Here is an 18,560-nt window from a genome sequence, read left to right on the forward strand (position 1 = left end):
TAATTTTGCTTGGTGCTAGGTCAGCATTGAGCCAAAGGAGAAGACTTTTAACCTTCTCCTTTGGGAGTGATCTTCCTAGTACTTCTGGAATCACATCTGTAGACAGCGTCTTACTCTGCTGCATTGTTGGGTCAGCCTTAGTTAAAGTGTTAGTGTCTAACGTCCCCCTCTTTGGCTCTTTTCTGAAGCATAGGTGTCCCAAATCGTTTTGCAAACTATTTTATAGATTTTTTTTTTATACTGAGGCTTTGTTTCCTTATTTTTATTTCCTTCGTGCCTGGGAGAATTTTGCTTTATTGGCTTTCTGAGCCACAGCCTGAACGTCAGACTGGGTGCTTGCTCTTCTTTAAAGTTCCCATAGATGGGTTCTCTGGGGACAAAGCCATTGACCCTACACAGGGCAGTTCGGCAGCCCAGCAGCCAGGAGGAGCTGGTTACCACTTCTTTGCTTAACACTGTTTGGCAGCTCAATTCTCCCTGGTTCAGAATGCCAGGAAAGCATCCCTCTTAGAAGCACACATTATTGTACAGTATTAATAATCAAGAGATTCAGTTGACATCCTAGCTCTCCCAAATCATTTCATTTCTCTCAGCCTCATTAGAGACTAATCTACTCTAGAATCTGAGGCTAATCGCTCAGTCTCTTGTCCATAGACTGAGAGATTAGTCAAAATCTAAGACGACGATTCAAACTTCCAATATGGCTATTTCTTCTTCATACTGCCTCCTTGTTACTTCTGAATGATGTGTCTACTTTATCCTAGTCATTTCCTTGTGTTCTCCCAGTTTTTAGGGCAGGGATGACCAATAAGTTTCATTCAAGATGGACCCTAAAACTCAGTGGCCCACAACAACAGGAACTCATTCTTCCACTCAGCTCATGTGTTCTGCTTCAGGCTGTAGGTCGGGTTCAGGTGCACTCTTAACATACATTTGTCGTGAGTGAGGCCCAAGCTAAAGAGACAGTGGTTAGCTGGGGCATGATCTTCTCATGGTAGATACCAGAGCAAAAGAGCCACAAACCAAATCACACAAATGCATTTAAGGCCTCTCTTCACATCCCATCTCATTGGCCACAGCAAGTCATAGGGCCAAGTCCAATATCAGTGAGCTAGGGAAATATACACTGCTTGTACAGGAAGGGAGAGAGGCATGGATGTTTGCTAAATGATAATCCAGACTATCGCATATGACAAATTCAATGGCCAGTGGCTGAGAAGAACCTCTGTATGGTTCAGAGGAAAGAACCATAGAAAAGACACGAAAAAGGTGCTGTGATTAATTAATTATGTCAGCCAAGGGCACACCGTGGAAAATGGCATCCTCTAAACAAAACCACGTTTGTTGATCCAGTTGAGTAGGTAGTCTTATCTCAGTTTAATACTAGAACCTAAGCTTTCTTGTTTCGTGTCAGTGGCTTTCATAGCATATTACATTTTTTCAGTTTCCATTTTATACCATTAGCCCTTCTTTACTATTTAACTATGAAATTACCAAATTTTAAAATCCAATCTGTTTTGCATTTTGCCTTGCCTTAAGAATAATAATTTTGCCTTCCAGTCTTTTCCTGGCAGGCTGATAATTAATTCATGTTGATGACTTCCCTCACTTCAGTGTTTGGGTTAGAAGGAGGTTCTGAATTCCCACTTGGTTGCCACTAATATCCAGATGGCAATGAGGTTCATATTATAATGGCTTGCTAAAGGGCAAAATTCCTTAACAACAACAAATAAAACGTGTTTGATTTTCCTTGCGTTAGCATAAATTAGCATCCAGCAAAAAACCTCCTCGGTAATCTTAGCTTTAAACAATACTAGCATTGATCTACACATGAGGTGATGAACAACATTTACTGTTATTGTATGCAGAGTACTGTACCAGATATTTACATTCAGAGAGAAGGAAGAGTCAGAGAACACATCAAGGAAGCAGGTCTTACCTTCCATGAGCTTCTAGTCATGGGCAATCAGAACAGGCATATACCCTGAAATGATAGACATTCATTTTTTGGCCAGGCGCAGTAGCTCATGCCTGTAATCCCAGCACTTTGGGAGGCTAAGGTGGGTGGATTATTTGAGGTCAGGAGTTTGAGACCACCCTGGGAAACATGGTGAAACCCCGTCTCTACTAAAAATACAAAAATTAGCCGGGTGTGCTGGTGCACACCTGTAGTCCCAGCTACTCAGGAGGGTGAGACAGGAGAATCGCCTCAACCCAGAAGGTGGAGGTTGCAGTGAGCTGAGATTGCACCATTGCACTCCAGCCTCAGTGACAAAGTGAGACTCTGTCTCAAAAAATAAAATATAAAAAACCAAATTCATCTTTTAAGAAGAGCATAATAGACTGGGTGCGGTGGGTTACGGCTATAATCCCGGCACTTTGGAAGGCCAAGACAGGTGGATCACTTGAGGCCAGGAGTTCAAGACCAGACTGGCCAACATGGCAAAACCCGATCTCTACTAAAAATACAAAAATTAGCCAGGTATGGTGGTGGGCGCCTATAATCCCAGCTACTAGGGAGGCTGAGGCAGGATAATAGATTGAACCTGGGAGGCAGAGGTTGCGGTGAGCCGAGATCACGCCACTGCACTCCAACCTGGGTGACAGAGTAAGACTCTATCTCAAAAACTAAAACAAAACAAAACAAAACAAAAATGAAAACAAAACAAAAAAAGAAGCAGAGCATAATAATGAAGGCAGATTTAAGTGCCGCAAGCTAAATCCATCTATGCCTTCTGAGGGGAGCTGGACACAGGCAGGATGGCATATGAGTTAATTAAGAGCATTGTTTTCTGGGAGAGGTATATTATGGGGCAGGTGTAAATTGACTCAGGGAAAGCAAATTTTATCAACAGAGCAATTGATGACAGGAGCATGATGACAGAATGGACTAGTCATGTGTGGAGAGTGGACTGTAGATCATCCTGCCAGGACCAGAGAGCAATTGTATGACATCTATAGCACAGTAAGAGAGTTAAGTGATGCACCTAGTACAATTACTGAGGTATTCTCTGTAGGAACAGACACCTTGAGATGATGGCACTGGCAATGTGGGGTCATGTTTAAATTCAATGCAAAGAAACCTTTATTTCATGATACCTACTTTAGGCCCAGTTATATTCAAGTATATACTCTATCATTTTGTCTTGATTTTCTTGTGGCCTTGATAAAAATTTCAGCTGGGATTAAAATTATTAAATTCTGTATTTAAATTTTGAATTCAAAGTAACATTTAGGATTACTGGTCCCAGATGCAGCCTCTTACTACTACATAAACAGTATATACAGAAAACTATAAATGTCTGTCTTGCTAAAAAGTAATGTCAGTGAATGTTAGGTCCAGGGTCAGGTTCCAGCCCATGGTGAGGTCGGAGGGGTGTGGGTGGATGTGGAGCAGGGAGCTGAAAGAACATTCGGGGGCTGTAGGTATGTGAAATACAGCTTTATTCAGCAGCCCTCTCATCAGCAGCTCTCTTACACAGACTGCTCTGTCTTGGCTCCTTGCTCTGGCCACTGCCACACACAGCTGCACAGCCAGCTCTCCCTTCAGGGTGAGCAGCTTAACTCTTTCTTTCTCTGGGCGTGAGTGCATCTATACAGTGTCAACATGGCAATTATACCTTTTATAGACAGTAGTGGCTCAGAGCCAAACGATGAGCCTTCCCATGGCTACATGGCTGTGATAACAAGTAGAGTTATACGCCTGCGCTCTAAACTCACTGAGTCCCGCAGAATGTAAACATCCTACTTTGGCCTATCCTTGACCAAAGCACATCCATTACCTTAACAGTGAACCTATTGTCAGAATACAAAAAGAGATCTATGGAGCAGAGCCGAGAATCACAGCTGGGCTTTAATGTATGTTTTGCCTCTTGAAACGGAGCAAACCTTCCAGCCTGAAAAGAAATCTGATTTTTCCCTCCCATACCACCTTGCACCTGGTGCAGAGATACAGGGTCAATAACAACTAATTAAAAAGTGGGATGCAATTCCTCTACTATTATCTTCTGTTTTCCTATTCCTCTAACACACAATTCCCCATAGTAGGGGAACTGGATTGGTATATTACTACTCAAATCCCAAATAATTATACTACTTATAGGTGGGAATGGAGAAAAATCATCTGTGGTAGTGAAGGTGGGGTGTGTGTGTGTGTGTGTGTATGTGTGAATTTGTGTGTGTGTGTTGTATCTGAGTATTAGAGATGAGACAATTGGGTCATGACAAGGACCAGCCTCAGTGAAGCAGACTTGTCCTGGTCCAATGCCTGCAAGAGTCCAGAAACTCCACTCAGAGATTCATACGTTGATCACTTAAATCTGAGAAGGGACAGTACCATGGCTAAGAGGAGAGCACACACCCTATCGGTTGTCAGGTACTAGGTAGGAGGAGACCCTGTTTATTCTAGACAGAGTCAACAGTGTAAAATAAGAAACAACAGATGGCTCATGTGAGAGAAAACATTCTTAAAAGAGCACAGTGGAATGCTGTCCTAGAGACTGAGAGGAAGATTTACCCTTCAGTGAACTGGAGGAGACTCAACAAGATTGTTTGCTACCCTTAGCAGGGCCCAGGCCATCAAGATTCACACAACAGCAGAAAGCGATGACTCAGGAAGTGCCAGATAATAATGGGATGAGTGGCACCTGTGCTGTGTGCCAGCACTATCTTACTTGATTTCATTTATGTTTCAGGAAAATCATGTGGGAGTGTCATTATGCACATTTATAAATGAGGCAAGGTGCTCATTCAGAGAGGTTATGTAACTTGCGTACTATTCCACTACTAATTCGAATCCTGATCTATCCAATTCTAAAGGCTGTGCTGTTAAGCTTTATGTTGGGTGTGATAAGAAATTATTGCCAGGAACTTAAAATGCAGAATTGATGCTTCTAGTCAGCCTGCTGGACTGCTTGGATGGAGTTGACATGAGCGATGCCTCTGCCCTTCCCGATCCAAACACATAACAGTGGTGGGTAAATGGTACAAAAATTGTTTTAATTTGTAGCTGAGCTTGAAACCAGGAAAGGAAAATTCCAAATTGCCAAAGCAAATTGGGGATTTGTAGCAGGGCCTGAACCTGAGGACTTCACTGGAGAGGGATTAGAATTCGGCCTTAACAGATGGAACTGGGACTTCAGTACCAGACTCATGGAGCAGTCTGGAAAGAGGGCCCTGCAGGTAGGGAAAGTCAGAAACCAGCTAACTATATAAATGGGGATTCAGAGTGGGCTTGTCCACAAACTGGGGACTAGAAATACACTGTCCACTGGCTTGAGTAGATTCAGGGAAACAGGACAAATGCCCACATTAAAACCCACTTTAGGCCTGGGCGCGGTGGCTCACGCTTGTAATCTCAGCACTTTGGGAGGCCGAGGCAGGCGGATCACGAGGTCAGGAGATCAAGACCATCCTGGCTAACACGGTGAAACCCCGTCTCTACTAAAAATACAAAAAATTAGCCAGGCGCGGTGGCGGGCGCCTGTAGTCCCAGGTACTCAGGAGGCTGAGGCAGGAGAATGGCGTGAACCCGGGAGGTGGAGCTTGCAGTGAGCCGAGATAGCGCCACTGCACTCCGGCCTGGTCAAAAGAGCGAGACTCCGTCTCAAAAACAAAGCAAAACAAAACAAAACCCACTTTAGGTTGTAAGGTTGTAATTCACACCACCTGAATGATACATGGAAATTGGCATTTTAAATACTGGCCCAGAACCAGTGAAACCCAGGGAGCTCTGGCCTGGGCTGATAGGAAGCTATTGCAAAGGGATCCTCCTCCATGCAGGGCAGAAGGGACTCTTCCTCTATCCTCCCCAATTCTTCTGAAGATGATTATAGTACAACTTGTATCTGGACAAACTCTGGTAACACCTTTGGGTTAGGAAGAGAAAATAATTGTAAGTATTCAGTCAGAAAAAGAAAGTTTTCTAAAAAGGAACAAACACTGAACTGTTCTTAGTTTTTCTCTGCAGCATTAAAGACCAGATTACATTGGTCAAATATGTATGGAGTACTTTTTTTCTTTTAGTTTAATTCATTTTTTTGAATAGGTAATTTATTCTCAAGAATCAAAACTCAAAAGATACGAAAGGGTATCTTTCCATCTTCTCTGCAAGTGCCCAGTTCTCGGTTCCCCCCAGAAGCAATCAATTATTACCAGTCTATTAGTGTCCTTTTCCTGCTGTAACGAATTACCACAAATTTATTGTCTTTTGGTTCTGGAGGTCAGAAGTCCAAAATAGGTCTTGCTAATTCAGGTGTCACCAGGGATACATTATTCTAAAAGTTCTGAGGGAGAATCTGTTTCCTTGCATTTCCCAGCTTCTAGAGGCCACCTGAATTCCGTGGCTCCTGGCTCCTCCCTTTATCTTCCAAGCCAGCAGTGTAGCATCTCCAAGTCTCTCTGACCAGAAACGTACTCCTCTGACTTCGTTTCTGCATATACAGACCCTGTGATTACATTAGGCCCACCTGGATAACCCAGGATAATCTCCTTATCTCCAAGTCAGTTGATAGGTGATTGGTGGGCAATCTTTTGTTTTGTTTTGTTTTGTTTTGTTTTTGAGATGGAGTTTCGCTCTTGTTGCCCAGGCTGGAGGGCAATGGCATAATCTCGGCTCACTGCAATCTCTGCCTCCTGAGTTCAAGTGATTCTCCTGACTCAGCCTTCTGAGTAGCTGGGATTACAGGCGCCCACAAGCATGCCCGGCTAATTTTTGTATTTTTAGTAGAGACAGGGTTTCACCATGTTGGCCAGGCTGGTCTCGAACTCCTGACCCACATGCCTCAGCTTCCCAAAGTGCTGGGATTACAAGTGTGAGCCACTGTGCCCAGCCTGGCTTGCAATCTTAATTCACCTTTGCCCTGTAATCTAACATATTCACAGATTTTGGGGATTAGACATGAACATCTTTAGGGGACCATCATTTTGCCTACCAGAGTCATTTTCTTGTGTTCCCCACCAGAGATATTACATGCTCATATCAACTGTCAGAGTTCCATTGTAGAGGTCAGAATCCACTCCAGTTCATTCAAATAGAATGACATTTCTCAAAGGACTTTCAAAGTCAATGGGAGAGCTAAAGAAACAAATTCTAGGCTATGTCCAGAAATGACTAAGCCACATGTAACTGGACCACCAAGGCACAGCTTTTGTTTGTTTCCTATAAAGGAAGCTGTAAATCAGGAATTTCTCTGAAGAATAGAAAGCCTCTGCTCAGCTATAGGCTTAAGAACCACATTTCTTCTGCCAGAGTCACACCAGCCGAAGAGATGCCTTGAATCACCTGTCTCCCTCACCGCTTAACCCAGTTCCACCTCCAAGTCGCATGAATGCACTGAATTTATAATACCTAAAATCCCATCCAGGACAATAGTTGCAAGGAAATCTGGGAAGTGTCATTTTTATCTTCATAATTTCTTCAATATAGAAAAGCACATTTGGAGGTTAAGATGGATGTTGAGTGAACCAACCTGGTAGATACACTGATACATTGACATATTTTTCCCTTAAAAATACAAATAGTGGTGTAATTGTACACATAATAATGCTCCTTGCCTTTAAATTAATATAAATGTATCTTGACAATTTTTTCAAATCATCACATAAGCAGCTTTTTTATGGCTCCATAATATTCCTTTATGTAGGTACAGCATAATTAAATTCATTAGTCTCTTTGATAGCTATTTATGTTGTTTCTACTCTTTTGCTATTACATTCATCTGTACATCTTATACATTTATATCATTTTGTACATAGGCTAGTATATCTATTGGGTCAATTCCCATAAAGCAAATGTCTAGATCAAAGGGTGGTTTCATTTGAAAATTTGATAATTTTTGCCAAAATCATTCCAAAAAGGTTATGCCACTTTGTACTCCTGTCAGCACTTAATAAATGGTCTTTTTTCAACACCCTTGCTGACGAAGGTACGTTATAAACATTTTTAAACTTTTGTTGGCATGGTGGGAGAAAAAAAGGTTCAAATTTAATTTGCACATCTCTCGTGAGGACTAAGCTTAAACATCTTTTTGTGAACTCTCTGCTCATAATCTTTCCCCATTAAAAAAAAATTTGGCCTTTAAGTATTTGTAGAAGTCCTTTATTATGAAAATCAACATTTTAGTTGTGATATTTGTACATATAGCTTTCTAATTTTTCAGTTGTTGCTTAACATTTTACATGATAGTTCTATTCCATGAAGAAGTTATTTATTTCTGTATAGTAGAAATTATTAATCTTTTTGATAGATTTTGGATTTCTGTCATAGTTAGAAAAGTCCTCCCTACTCAGATTCTTTAAATAACTTCTAGAAATCTATTTGGAATATGTAAAGTATGACAAATGGGTATAAATTTAATTTTTCCAGATGGCTACCCCATATCTGTACTTTTCTTTCAGTTCTAATTGATCTGTCCATTCTGGTTTCAATACTTCTTAAAATTTTTGTAACCTTATAATAATATACTTAATATAAGGATAAATCCCCATTAATTACTTCCTGTTTTCAGAATTGTCTCTTGTGGCTTTTTTATGTGTTAAGTCTGGAAGCAGCTTGTCTAGTTCAAAAAAAGTCCTGCTGTATTTTTATTGGGATTATATTATATTGAGACATTAACTTAGAAATAACTTACATTTTTATTCTACTGAATCATCTTAACCAAGAATATTATATGCCCTTTATATTTTCTAGTTCACATCCCTTAGGGTGTTTCAACATTTTCTTCAAATAAATCTTGTACTTTTCTGGTTAGGTTTATTTTTAGAGATGTTATCTTCTTATTGTATTGTAATTTAAACAATTCTTTCTATTAGTTGTTTTTATGTACAGAGGGTATTGATGCCCCTGTATTTTCTTTATTATCCTTACATATTTTCTCCACTTGATCATCCATGAACAAGGTTGAAGTCACCAAATATTTTCTGTAAATAGTCAGATAGTAAATATTTAAGTCTACTTATTTAAGTCTTTATGGTCTCTGCTGAACCTACTCAACTTGCCGTTGCAGCATAAAAGGAACCATAGTCACAGTGTAAATGAATGAGCATGGCTGTGTTCCATTAAAACTTTACTGTGGGCCGGGCGTGGTGGCTCACGCCTATAATCCTGGCACTTTGGGAGGCTGAGGCGGGCAAATCATGAGGTCAGGAGTTCGAGATCAGCCTGGCCAATATGGTGAAACCCCGTTTCTACTAAAAATACAAAAATTTAGCTGGGCATAGGTGGCGAGCACCTGTAATCCCAGCTACTCGGGAGGCTGAGGCAAGAGAATCACTTGAACCCAGGAGGCGGAGGTTGCAGTGAGCTGAGATGGCGCTACTGCACTCCAGCCTGAGCAACAGAGTGAGATTCCAACCCCCACCCAAAAAAAGCTTTACTGTGGACATTGACATTTAAGTTTCATATGATTTTCATGTAACCCAAATTTTATTATTATAATTTTTTTCCAACCATTAAAAATGTAAAAACCATTTTAGCTCATGAGTCCCACATAAACACGTGTGGCCAGATTTCACCCATGGGCTAGAGTTTGACAACACCTAGACAAGGTGAACAGAGGTCCTCTGCTGCTCACATAATTGTTCCTCCTCTTATATCTGTAGTTTTTGTTTTTGTTGACAAGATGTTACTTGGACTATGAATATTCTTAAGTATTATATCTTTATTGTGAATGACACCCTTTAACATTATAAAGGTTCCACTTTCGTTTCACTTTTTGGCCAGAATTCTACCTTGTCTAATACTGGGATCACAAATACTGCTTTCTTGTGGTTTACATTTTCCTGCTACACATTTTCCCATGTTTTTATTTTCAAACTTTTGAAATAATTTTATTTTAAATATGCTTTTACATAGGGCATAGATTTGGGTTTTCTTTATTATAAGACCTGATAGTATTTTTCTTGTAATAGATGATTTAAATGTAAATGTATTGATATGTGGGGTATGTTTCATGTTATTATTTCAGATCACTTTACAATATGTATACAATAAATTAGGAAACCAAACCAATAAAATTAGAAAGTTGTAATTTTAGGGGAAAAACTATTAGCCAACTTTTTCAGGAAAATTAGTTATAGCAAAAAGAAAACCTCTCACAAATGATAAGAAAGTAATCACTGATGTTAAGAAATTAAATTTTTAAAGATTTTTTTGGTTCAACTTTAAGCAAATTTGAAAACTTCTATATAACTTGTAATTTCCTGGGAAAATATAATTTACCCAGATTTACTTTAGGTAAAAAAAATTAGACAAATCTTAGTATAGAAAACATATAGTTCTATTAGAAATTAAAGCTGAAAAATTAAAGTTTATTAATTAATTTAAAAAGAATAGTAAACTCATTACAAGTTAACATAAATAGCAAATTACAGATCTCATTAATGTCTGACTCAATAAAAGATAGTTGAATTCTCATAACTACTTCTGCAGCCAATCTGCTGCAATATAATGTTTTGGTTGAAATAAGTTTTTTAAAAATCCAGCCTCACACAGATATGTAGTTAGAAAATGGAGGAGTATTTCAACAGCCTTTTCAGATAATTGTAGATAGGCTTCTTTGAAACTAAACCAGAACTGGGTAAGTGGTAGTTTCTTAAAAGTTCATTCCAAAGTAGAATCTGAAATTATATCATTAAACTTTTTGAACTCTGTTATATCAAAATACATTAGTCTGTCTTGCTGTTGAATGACATCTTTTACCCATGCATTATTTTGTAACATTGTATATTAGGCATTTGGAAAATATGGACTTCAAATATGCAGGTCTTCTAAATATGTATACATTTTATTGGACAATATAAAAAATATTAAAATATCACCACAATTCCTATCAGAAAATTCTAAGTATTGAAAAGTTCATAGTGGTAGATACAAGTTTTCCAAAATTCTAAATTGTTACTTCAAAACTTGAATTTTATCTTTGGCAGCACACCCGTCAGTTATTCTCTGGAAGTCAGGTATACTTCTTTCATTTTTGAACAAATGTTTGCCTCCTACATAAGTCTGAAAACACTTTGTCTTGTCAGCTGTTCTTTCAGTAAAAATGACAGTCCATGAAAAAAAAAGTAAAAGTAGTCATTCAGCTTGCGACTCAAAGAATCACTTAAGTGCTTTTCCTGGAGACAGCCATTGTACTTCAGTATGCAGCAGGAGTGTTTTTTGTGTGCCTCCCATTTTATCACAGAAAAGATGAAAAAGGTGTGTGCTCAAGGGTCAATAGTTAATAACATTAACAACTTTTACTGCTTCATCAAGGATATTCTTTTTTTTTTTGAGACAGAGTTTCGCTCTTGTTGCCCAGGCTGCTGGAGTGCAATGGTGTGATCTCGCCTCCCTGCAACCTCTGCCTCCCGGGTTCAAGTGATTCTCCTGCCTCAGCCTCCTGAGGAGCTGGGATTACAGGCATGCACCACCATGCCTGGCTAATTTTGTATTTTTAGTAGAGACAGGGTTTCTCCATGTTGGTCAGGCTGGTCTCGAACTCCTGATCTCAGGAGATCCACCCACCTTGGCCTCCCAAAGTGCTGGGATTACAGGTGTGAGCCACCACGCCCAGCCCATCAAGGATATTCTTAAGTGAAACTGACATTTGAATCAATGTGTTCATTCTACTATGAGCGCATGGCAATGAAGAATGCAAGCACTGCTAGGATGGTTTGGTGCCACTACGTTCCTACATTTCTGCTAAGGCACTGGCCATTAAACTTACCATTGCCTTTGTGCCATCAACGCCAAATGCTAACACAGTTGTTCCAGGATAAACCATTAGATTCAGAAAAAGTTGCCAATCATTCACACAGGAAGATATCTTTGAATAGTTGGTGCTGATACTGTTAGACAAATATAAACAAAACTGCAAGTCTAGCCACATCTGTAAATTTGAGCCATTTGTAGTACAACCGTTATGTACCCATACAAATTTTAAAAATAAAAACAAAAGGTAATCTAGGCATGCTTCTTTAAAAAGTTTTGAGCCATTTACAAGGCAAAAGTATAATTCTGCAGATGAGTTATGAACTGAGTCTTTATGTTTGCAGCTACATTTAAAATCTAACAAGTTATTTTATTATTGGAAAGTGCCATGATTTCATCGGCTAAATTTTTTTCCATGGGTGATTACTGCAAATGGAATATTTAGGTCTTAGACCTCAGGATGTGCATTCATCAGTGTCAACTGTATAAAATTTTTTTATTAGTCTCTGGGTTTTTGTGCACATTTCTCTAATGCATTTATCTAGCTTTGAGTTTGAAAGCCTGCAACAAATAATTTTTTTGGCTCATCACATATAGGTTTATAATTTTAAAATCTTTTTTCTTTAAACTATGAACAATTGGTCTCAAAATAATTCTTCAACTTGACTGGCACTATAATACTGTTCAAAAGTGCACAGCTCACCATCAAGAAGTATGCTTTGCAATTTCTTCCTGAGATTTACATCTTAGTAGCATCACCTGTCTCCTTCTTTATACATTCTACTTGATGACAATTGCTTTGGGCATTATTCCACACATTTTGTGGCTTAGGATTTTTAGCTCTTCTCTGATTTACTGAAAATGGAATTTGTGTTTTTGTTACTTGTTTTCTTTGTTGTCTTGGGATAATTTTCAGGGGGAAAAAGGGATGTGCCAATATTATATGAACGTCTTCAAATTGGAAGTCACCACAAAATTCTTTTTTTAAAAATAAGCATTTAACTCTATTATAAAATATATACAGAAAAGAACACAAATCATGGCCGGGCGTGATGGCTCACGCCTATAATTCCAGCACATTGGGAGTGTGAGGTGGGCAGATCACCTGAGATCAGGAGTTCAAGACCAACCTGGCCAACATGGTGAAACCCCGTCTCTACTAAAAATACAAAAAAATTAGCCAGGTGTGGGGGCAGGCACCTGTAATCCTAGCTACTCGGGAGGCTGAGGCAGGAGAATCTCTTGGACCCAGGAGGCAGAGGTCGCAATGAGCCAAGATCGTGCCATCGCACTCCAGCCTGGGCAACAAGAGTGAATCTCCATTTCAAAAACAAAAAAACAAACAAAAAAACCCCCCACAAATTATGAATTTACAGCTTCATTAATTATCACAAAGGGAACACCCATGTAACCATCACTAGGTCAAGAAATAGAATAAGACCAGCACCCCAGAAGTCTACATCATGTTCCCTTCTGGCCCCTAGCAACTTCTTTTCCTTTTGATTTGTAACAGATAGTTTGGCCAGCTTTTGAATTTTGTATAAATGAAATCATATAGTCTGTATTCTTTTTTGTTTGACTTCTGTTCACCCCTATGTTTGTGTTATTCATCCTTTTGGTGGGCATAATAGCACAATTTAGTGTCCATTCTACTGTTGGTAAACATTTGGGGTTGTGAATAATGCTGCTATGAATATATTTGTATGTGACACTTTTGTACACAGACGTATGCATTTTTATAATATGCCAAGGAATGGAATTGCTGGTCATAAGACATACATGTTTTTAGCCTTAGTGGGTATTGCCAAAAAGACCACTTAATCTTAATTGCAATTAAGATTTCACTACATGGAATCTTATCTTATGTTAATTATATATTTATTATTTATATATTAATTTATATATTAACATATATATTAATTATTTGTTTCATTACCTGACCAGTCAAAGTACAGGGCCTTATAAAGACTACAGTGGTTTACTTTTGGTGAACTTTTTAAAAAGAAAGTTACTTGAGAATGCACCCCAGCACACAGGGTTGCAATGAAGAAAGAGGTAGATGTACTATAGAAAAAGAAAGAAGGAGAGGAAAGGGCCCTCAGTGCTGCCAGCTATGCAGTCGTCTAGATTGCAATTAAGATTAAGTGGTCTTAATTTAAAATTTATTTTGATGACAAAAGAGATTGAACACTACTATTATATATGGTATATTGGCTTTTGCTTAGTTTTTGGGGGTGAACTTTTTCTAAAATGATGCCCATTTTTCCTGGGAGTTTTATGTCTTTGGCTTAGAAATATGGAGGCATTCTTGATATACTCTGGATATGACCCTTTGGTAGATTACATGTATTGCAAATATCTTTTCCCATTCTTTGTTTTACCTTTTTATTCAGTAGTAGTTTCTTTTGATTATCCAAAGTTTATAATTTTTATTCCCAATTAATTAATCCTTACAATGGTTTGTATGCTTTCTGTGTCCAGTTTTAGAAATCTTTTCCTAAACAAAAATCATAAAGGTACCTTCTGTGTTTTTATCATTTTTAATCTTTCACAGTTAGATCCACAGTTCACCCAGAATCTATTTTGTGTATGGTGTGAGGCTGAAATTAAGATTAACTTTTTTTCTGTATGGATATATATTTAACCCAGAACAGTGTATTGAAAAAAACCCCTTCTTTACAACACTGCAGTGTTACATCTGCCGTAAATCAAGCGTCTACTATGTGGGGTGAGAGAGAAGAGAGGGAGAGAGAAAGAGAAAAGGACTGACTCAGCAAAGAAGTTTCAACTTTCAACTAACTGATATTCAAGATAGAGATAAAGGAAAAAATAGGAGGTACACAGAAACAAGTAGAAGAATAGTTTGCAGGATTGAACAGAGACCAGTTCAAGTTGAAAAGGCCTATTGTGTTCCAAGCAGGATGAATGAAAAAGACTAGACCCAGGTCCAAAATGAAATTTTAAATCATCACAGATAACAAGGAGTTGATAAAAAATATTCCAGACGGGGAAGTTCAGGCCAACTAGAAAGGCATGAGAATTTGACTAGCATCAGGCTTCTCACCAGCAACAGCAGATGCTAGAAAGCCATAGAGCAAGGCCTTTGAATTTAAGGGAGAAATGAGTGTCAACTAAAATTATATATTTCACTAAATGACCAATCAAGTACAAGGACCTTGTAAAGACTCCAGTGGTTTACTTTTGGTGAACTTTTTTAAAAGAAAGTTACTTGAGAATGCACCCCAGCACACAGGCTTGCAAATGAAGAAAGAAGTAGATGTAATATAGAAAAAACAAAGGAAAGGAGGAACAGAGGAAAGGGCCCTCAGTGTTGCCAGCTATGCAGTAGTCTAGAAATATGTCAGTACAAACTGGAGTGGCAAGTTTGTGATCTCAAGTATGTCTTCAATAGCATGAATGGATTCTAGAAATGACTAAGAAGTTAGATGATATTAGGAATACAGTGAAGAGTGCAAATATTACTTCTCTCAACAAGGAAGAAAAGACATTCAGAAATTCTAGGGAAAAATATTCTTTAAGAATTCATGGTCCAAATATGAACGGAATTAGAATATGGCCTACTTTAGAGACTGGTGTGAGTAAAAACAATCCATTTGACCTACCTTTGTGCTGAGAATTTTATCCTTTGTGGGTCACAAGGTTTGGCAGTGACCCTTAGTGAAAGTAATTTTATCATACTGAAGCAAACAATTCCTATACAATCATAATGATGTAAGTACTATTTATTGATTTTCAACTTATTGACAAAACAATGAAGGGTTTGTTACGGGTATAGAACAGAATGTAAATGTTACCAACTTTGGAAATAGAAAACCCAGCAAGGAGAAGGCCATAAAGGGGTGCAGGTACTATTAGAACACAAAGGAAGGCATCAAGAGATATGATCTGTATTTAGTGGAACCAGAAAGAGCTTTTAGAACATTGTTGATATGTAAAAATAGGGGAACTAAAAATGGTGATATAACTATAAACATTTTGAAGTGAAGAGGAATGGTCTTATGAGCTAATATTTCATCCGTCACAGTAAAAGTCACTAGATATATTTTCTAAAACTGATAGTTTAGGAAAATGCTATAAGGAAATTATTTTAAGAGTTAGAACTAACTACTAGAAGAACTAAAGTACAAATGGTTAAAAAAATGCTTGTCTCTGGGAGAGGGAATTTTATTTTTGATTATGTAAATATTTGATCAAAATAAGCAGCATATTAAAATATACATCATGTCAAATTGGATTATTTCCAGGAATGCAAATGTAATTCAACATCAGAAAATCTGTTGAACTAAGTCACTACTTTAATAGATTGAAAGAGAAAAATAATAATCATCTCAAACAGGTACAGAAAAATTCAGTAAAATTCAACAACCATTTATGATTCTAAAACTGGGAATTAAAAAAATATTAATTTGAAAAAATTACAAGTGGGAAAACATGCCTACTGTATTTATAATAAATATTCAGATACCAAAACTATTCCCTTTAAAATTAAGAGTAAGAAAATGCTGTCATTACTTTGATTCACAATTGTTCTGGAAGTCCTACCCTGCACAATAATATAAGGAAAAGAAACAAGAAGTACGAAGAATGGGAAAGAAAAAAAAAAACCATCATTCACTACAGATTATTCACATAGACACTTCCCAAGAATTATAGGCAATAAAAATATTTAGCAAGGTTGCTGGATGTAAGATTTTATTTCTATACATTTTTAACAGAAAATTTATTTTAAAAAGATGTTATTACAGTAGCTACAAAAATATATAAGACCTCTAGGGATCAATCTAACCAAAGTTGGGAAACAAATTATAAAATTTCATTGAAAGAGATAAGAAAACATACCATGTTTATAGTTAAGAAGACTCAGTATTGATAAATGCCAAGTATTCTAAAAATGATTGATAGATTTAATGTAGTTCAGTAATAGGTTTTATTTTGTGGAATTTGACAACGTGATGCCAAAATTTATATGAAAGAACAAAAGGCAAGATTGTTCAAAAGATACCTAAAAAAGAACAACCTAGTGATTCCACACCCAGGTAATTTGTGCACGTATGCACTAGACAATATGTACTTAAATATTTATAGCAGCCTTATTCATAACAGTAAAGACCAAAATAAAACAAAATTAAAACGAAACCACATGTCCATCACTGGTAGAATAGATATATAAATTGTGGTATATTCCTATGCTGAAATACTACATAATAACAAAAAAATCAGTGAATAACAGCTACCTGCATTAGCCTGGCTGAATTTTCAAAGCATAATGCTTAAAGGAAAAAGAAAATCATACATAATGCAATATGATTCTCTTCCTATAAAGTTCTAAAAAGATGAAGTTAACAATGTTTTATTTATTACCTGTTATGTAATCTATATGTTTAAAGAGTAAAGGACAGATATGGGATTAGTAACACAAAATTTTGGATAGTGATTATTTCTGGGACATGAGCTCAGACAGCGAGAGTGAAATGGAATTAGAGAGAGGCTTATAAGATACTCCCAAAGTACTGGGAATTTGTATTCCAAAGTGGGTGGTGAGTACATGGAGATTCATCTTATTCAAGAAAACATGCATAGTCCATTAACTATAGAATATTCTATTTATCTTCCTTTTTTCGCTTCCCAGAAACAACACTATTCTAATCAAATATTATTTATGTGCATGTATATATGTAAATGATACAAATAATCATATTGTTTTCAAACTTACATAAATGGTATCACACTCTATATCACCTGGAACCTGTTTGTTAACTCATTGTATGTTTTCAGGATCTATCCATCATTACTCTTATAATGCCCATTTTAAAGAAAAGTAAGAGGTCGGGCGCAGTGGCCCACTCCTGTAATCCCAGCACTTTGGGAGGCCAAGGCAGGCGGATCGCTTGAGGTCGGGAGTTTGAGACCAGCCTGACCAACATGGAGCGACCCCATTTCTACTAAAAACACAAAATTAGCCGGGCGTGGTGGCGCATGCCTGTAATCCCAGTTACTCTGGAGGCTGAGGCAGGAGAATCGCCTGAACCTGGGAGGAGAAGGTTGCGGTGAGCCAAGATCGCACCACTGCACTCCAGCCTGGGCAACAAAAGCGAAACTCCATCTCAAAAGAAAAAAAAAAAAAAAGAAAAGTAAGAGTCAGAAAATCAAAAGCCCAGAGAGGCCCAAGGCACAGAGAGATTCAAGGTCACACACTAGTGAGTGTAAAGCTGGGATTTGAACTGAGACTCCACACTATATTTTCTCCCTTATAGATGTAATTCATTCACTTTAAATGGCTTCAAATGATTAGACTCCTGTTTATATTTTAAAGTTTCCTTTTTTAATATTGCAAACAACACTTTGTGCAAAACTCTTGGTACACATATATGGGTATCTGCATTTTCAGTTTTCTTAGATCTTGCCAAATTGTTTTCCAAATAATTGTGAATTGCTATCACAAGTAATGTGTGAACATTCCAATTTATTCACGTTATTATCAATATTTATTATTTTCAGATTTTGGTGTCTATCAGTTCCTAAGGGATATGAAATGCTATTTCATTTTAATTTGCATTTTTCTAATTTTTAGTGAGGCTAAAAATTTTGGTCACTCGGGTTTACTTTACTATGAATTGCCTGTTGATATTCTTTGCCCACTTTTTCTATGAATTGCCTGTTGAAATTGTGTTGCTTGACATTTGTTTGTTGATTGGTGCAAGGTGTTTACACATATTAGAGAAAGAAAGTTCATATATATATATATTTTAAATATCTTTTCTCAGTCTGTGGTTGGTCTTTTAACTTGGTGTTTGGTGTCTGCGTGATACAAAAGACTTTTAAATTGAGCATAGTATCATGTGTCAGC

General features: G+C 37.6%; 1 protein-coding gene across 1 annotated transcript in view; it reads left to right on the plus strand.

The window, feature by feature from the left end:
• Positions 1 to 18,560, plus strand: part of CFAP54 (cilia and flagella associated protein 54) — a 378,083-nt gene that overhangs the window by 260,716 nt on the left and 98,807 nt on the right. The gene's annotated exons all lie outside the window — the stretch shown is intronic.

The sequence above is a fragment of the Hylobates moloch genome, unplaced genomic scaffold (assembly GCF_009828535.3).
Source record: "Hylobates moloch isolate HMO894 unplaced genomic scaffold, HMol_V3 SCAFFOLD_12, whole genome shotgun sequence".
In the NCBI taxonomy this organism is placed as follows: Eukaryota; Metazoa; Chordata; class Mammalia; order Primates; family Hylobatidae; genus Hylobates; species Hylobates moloch.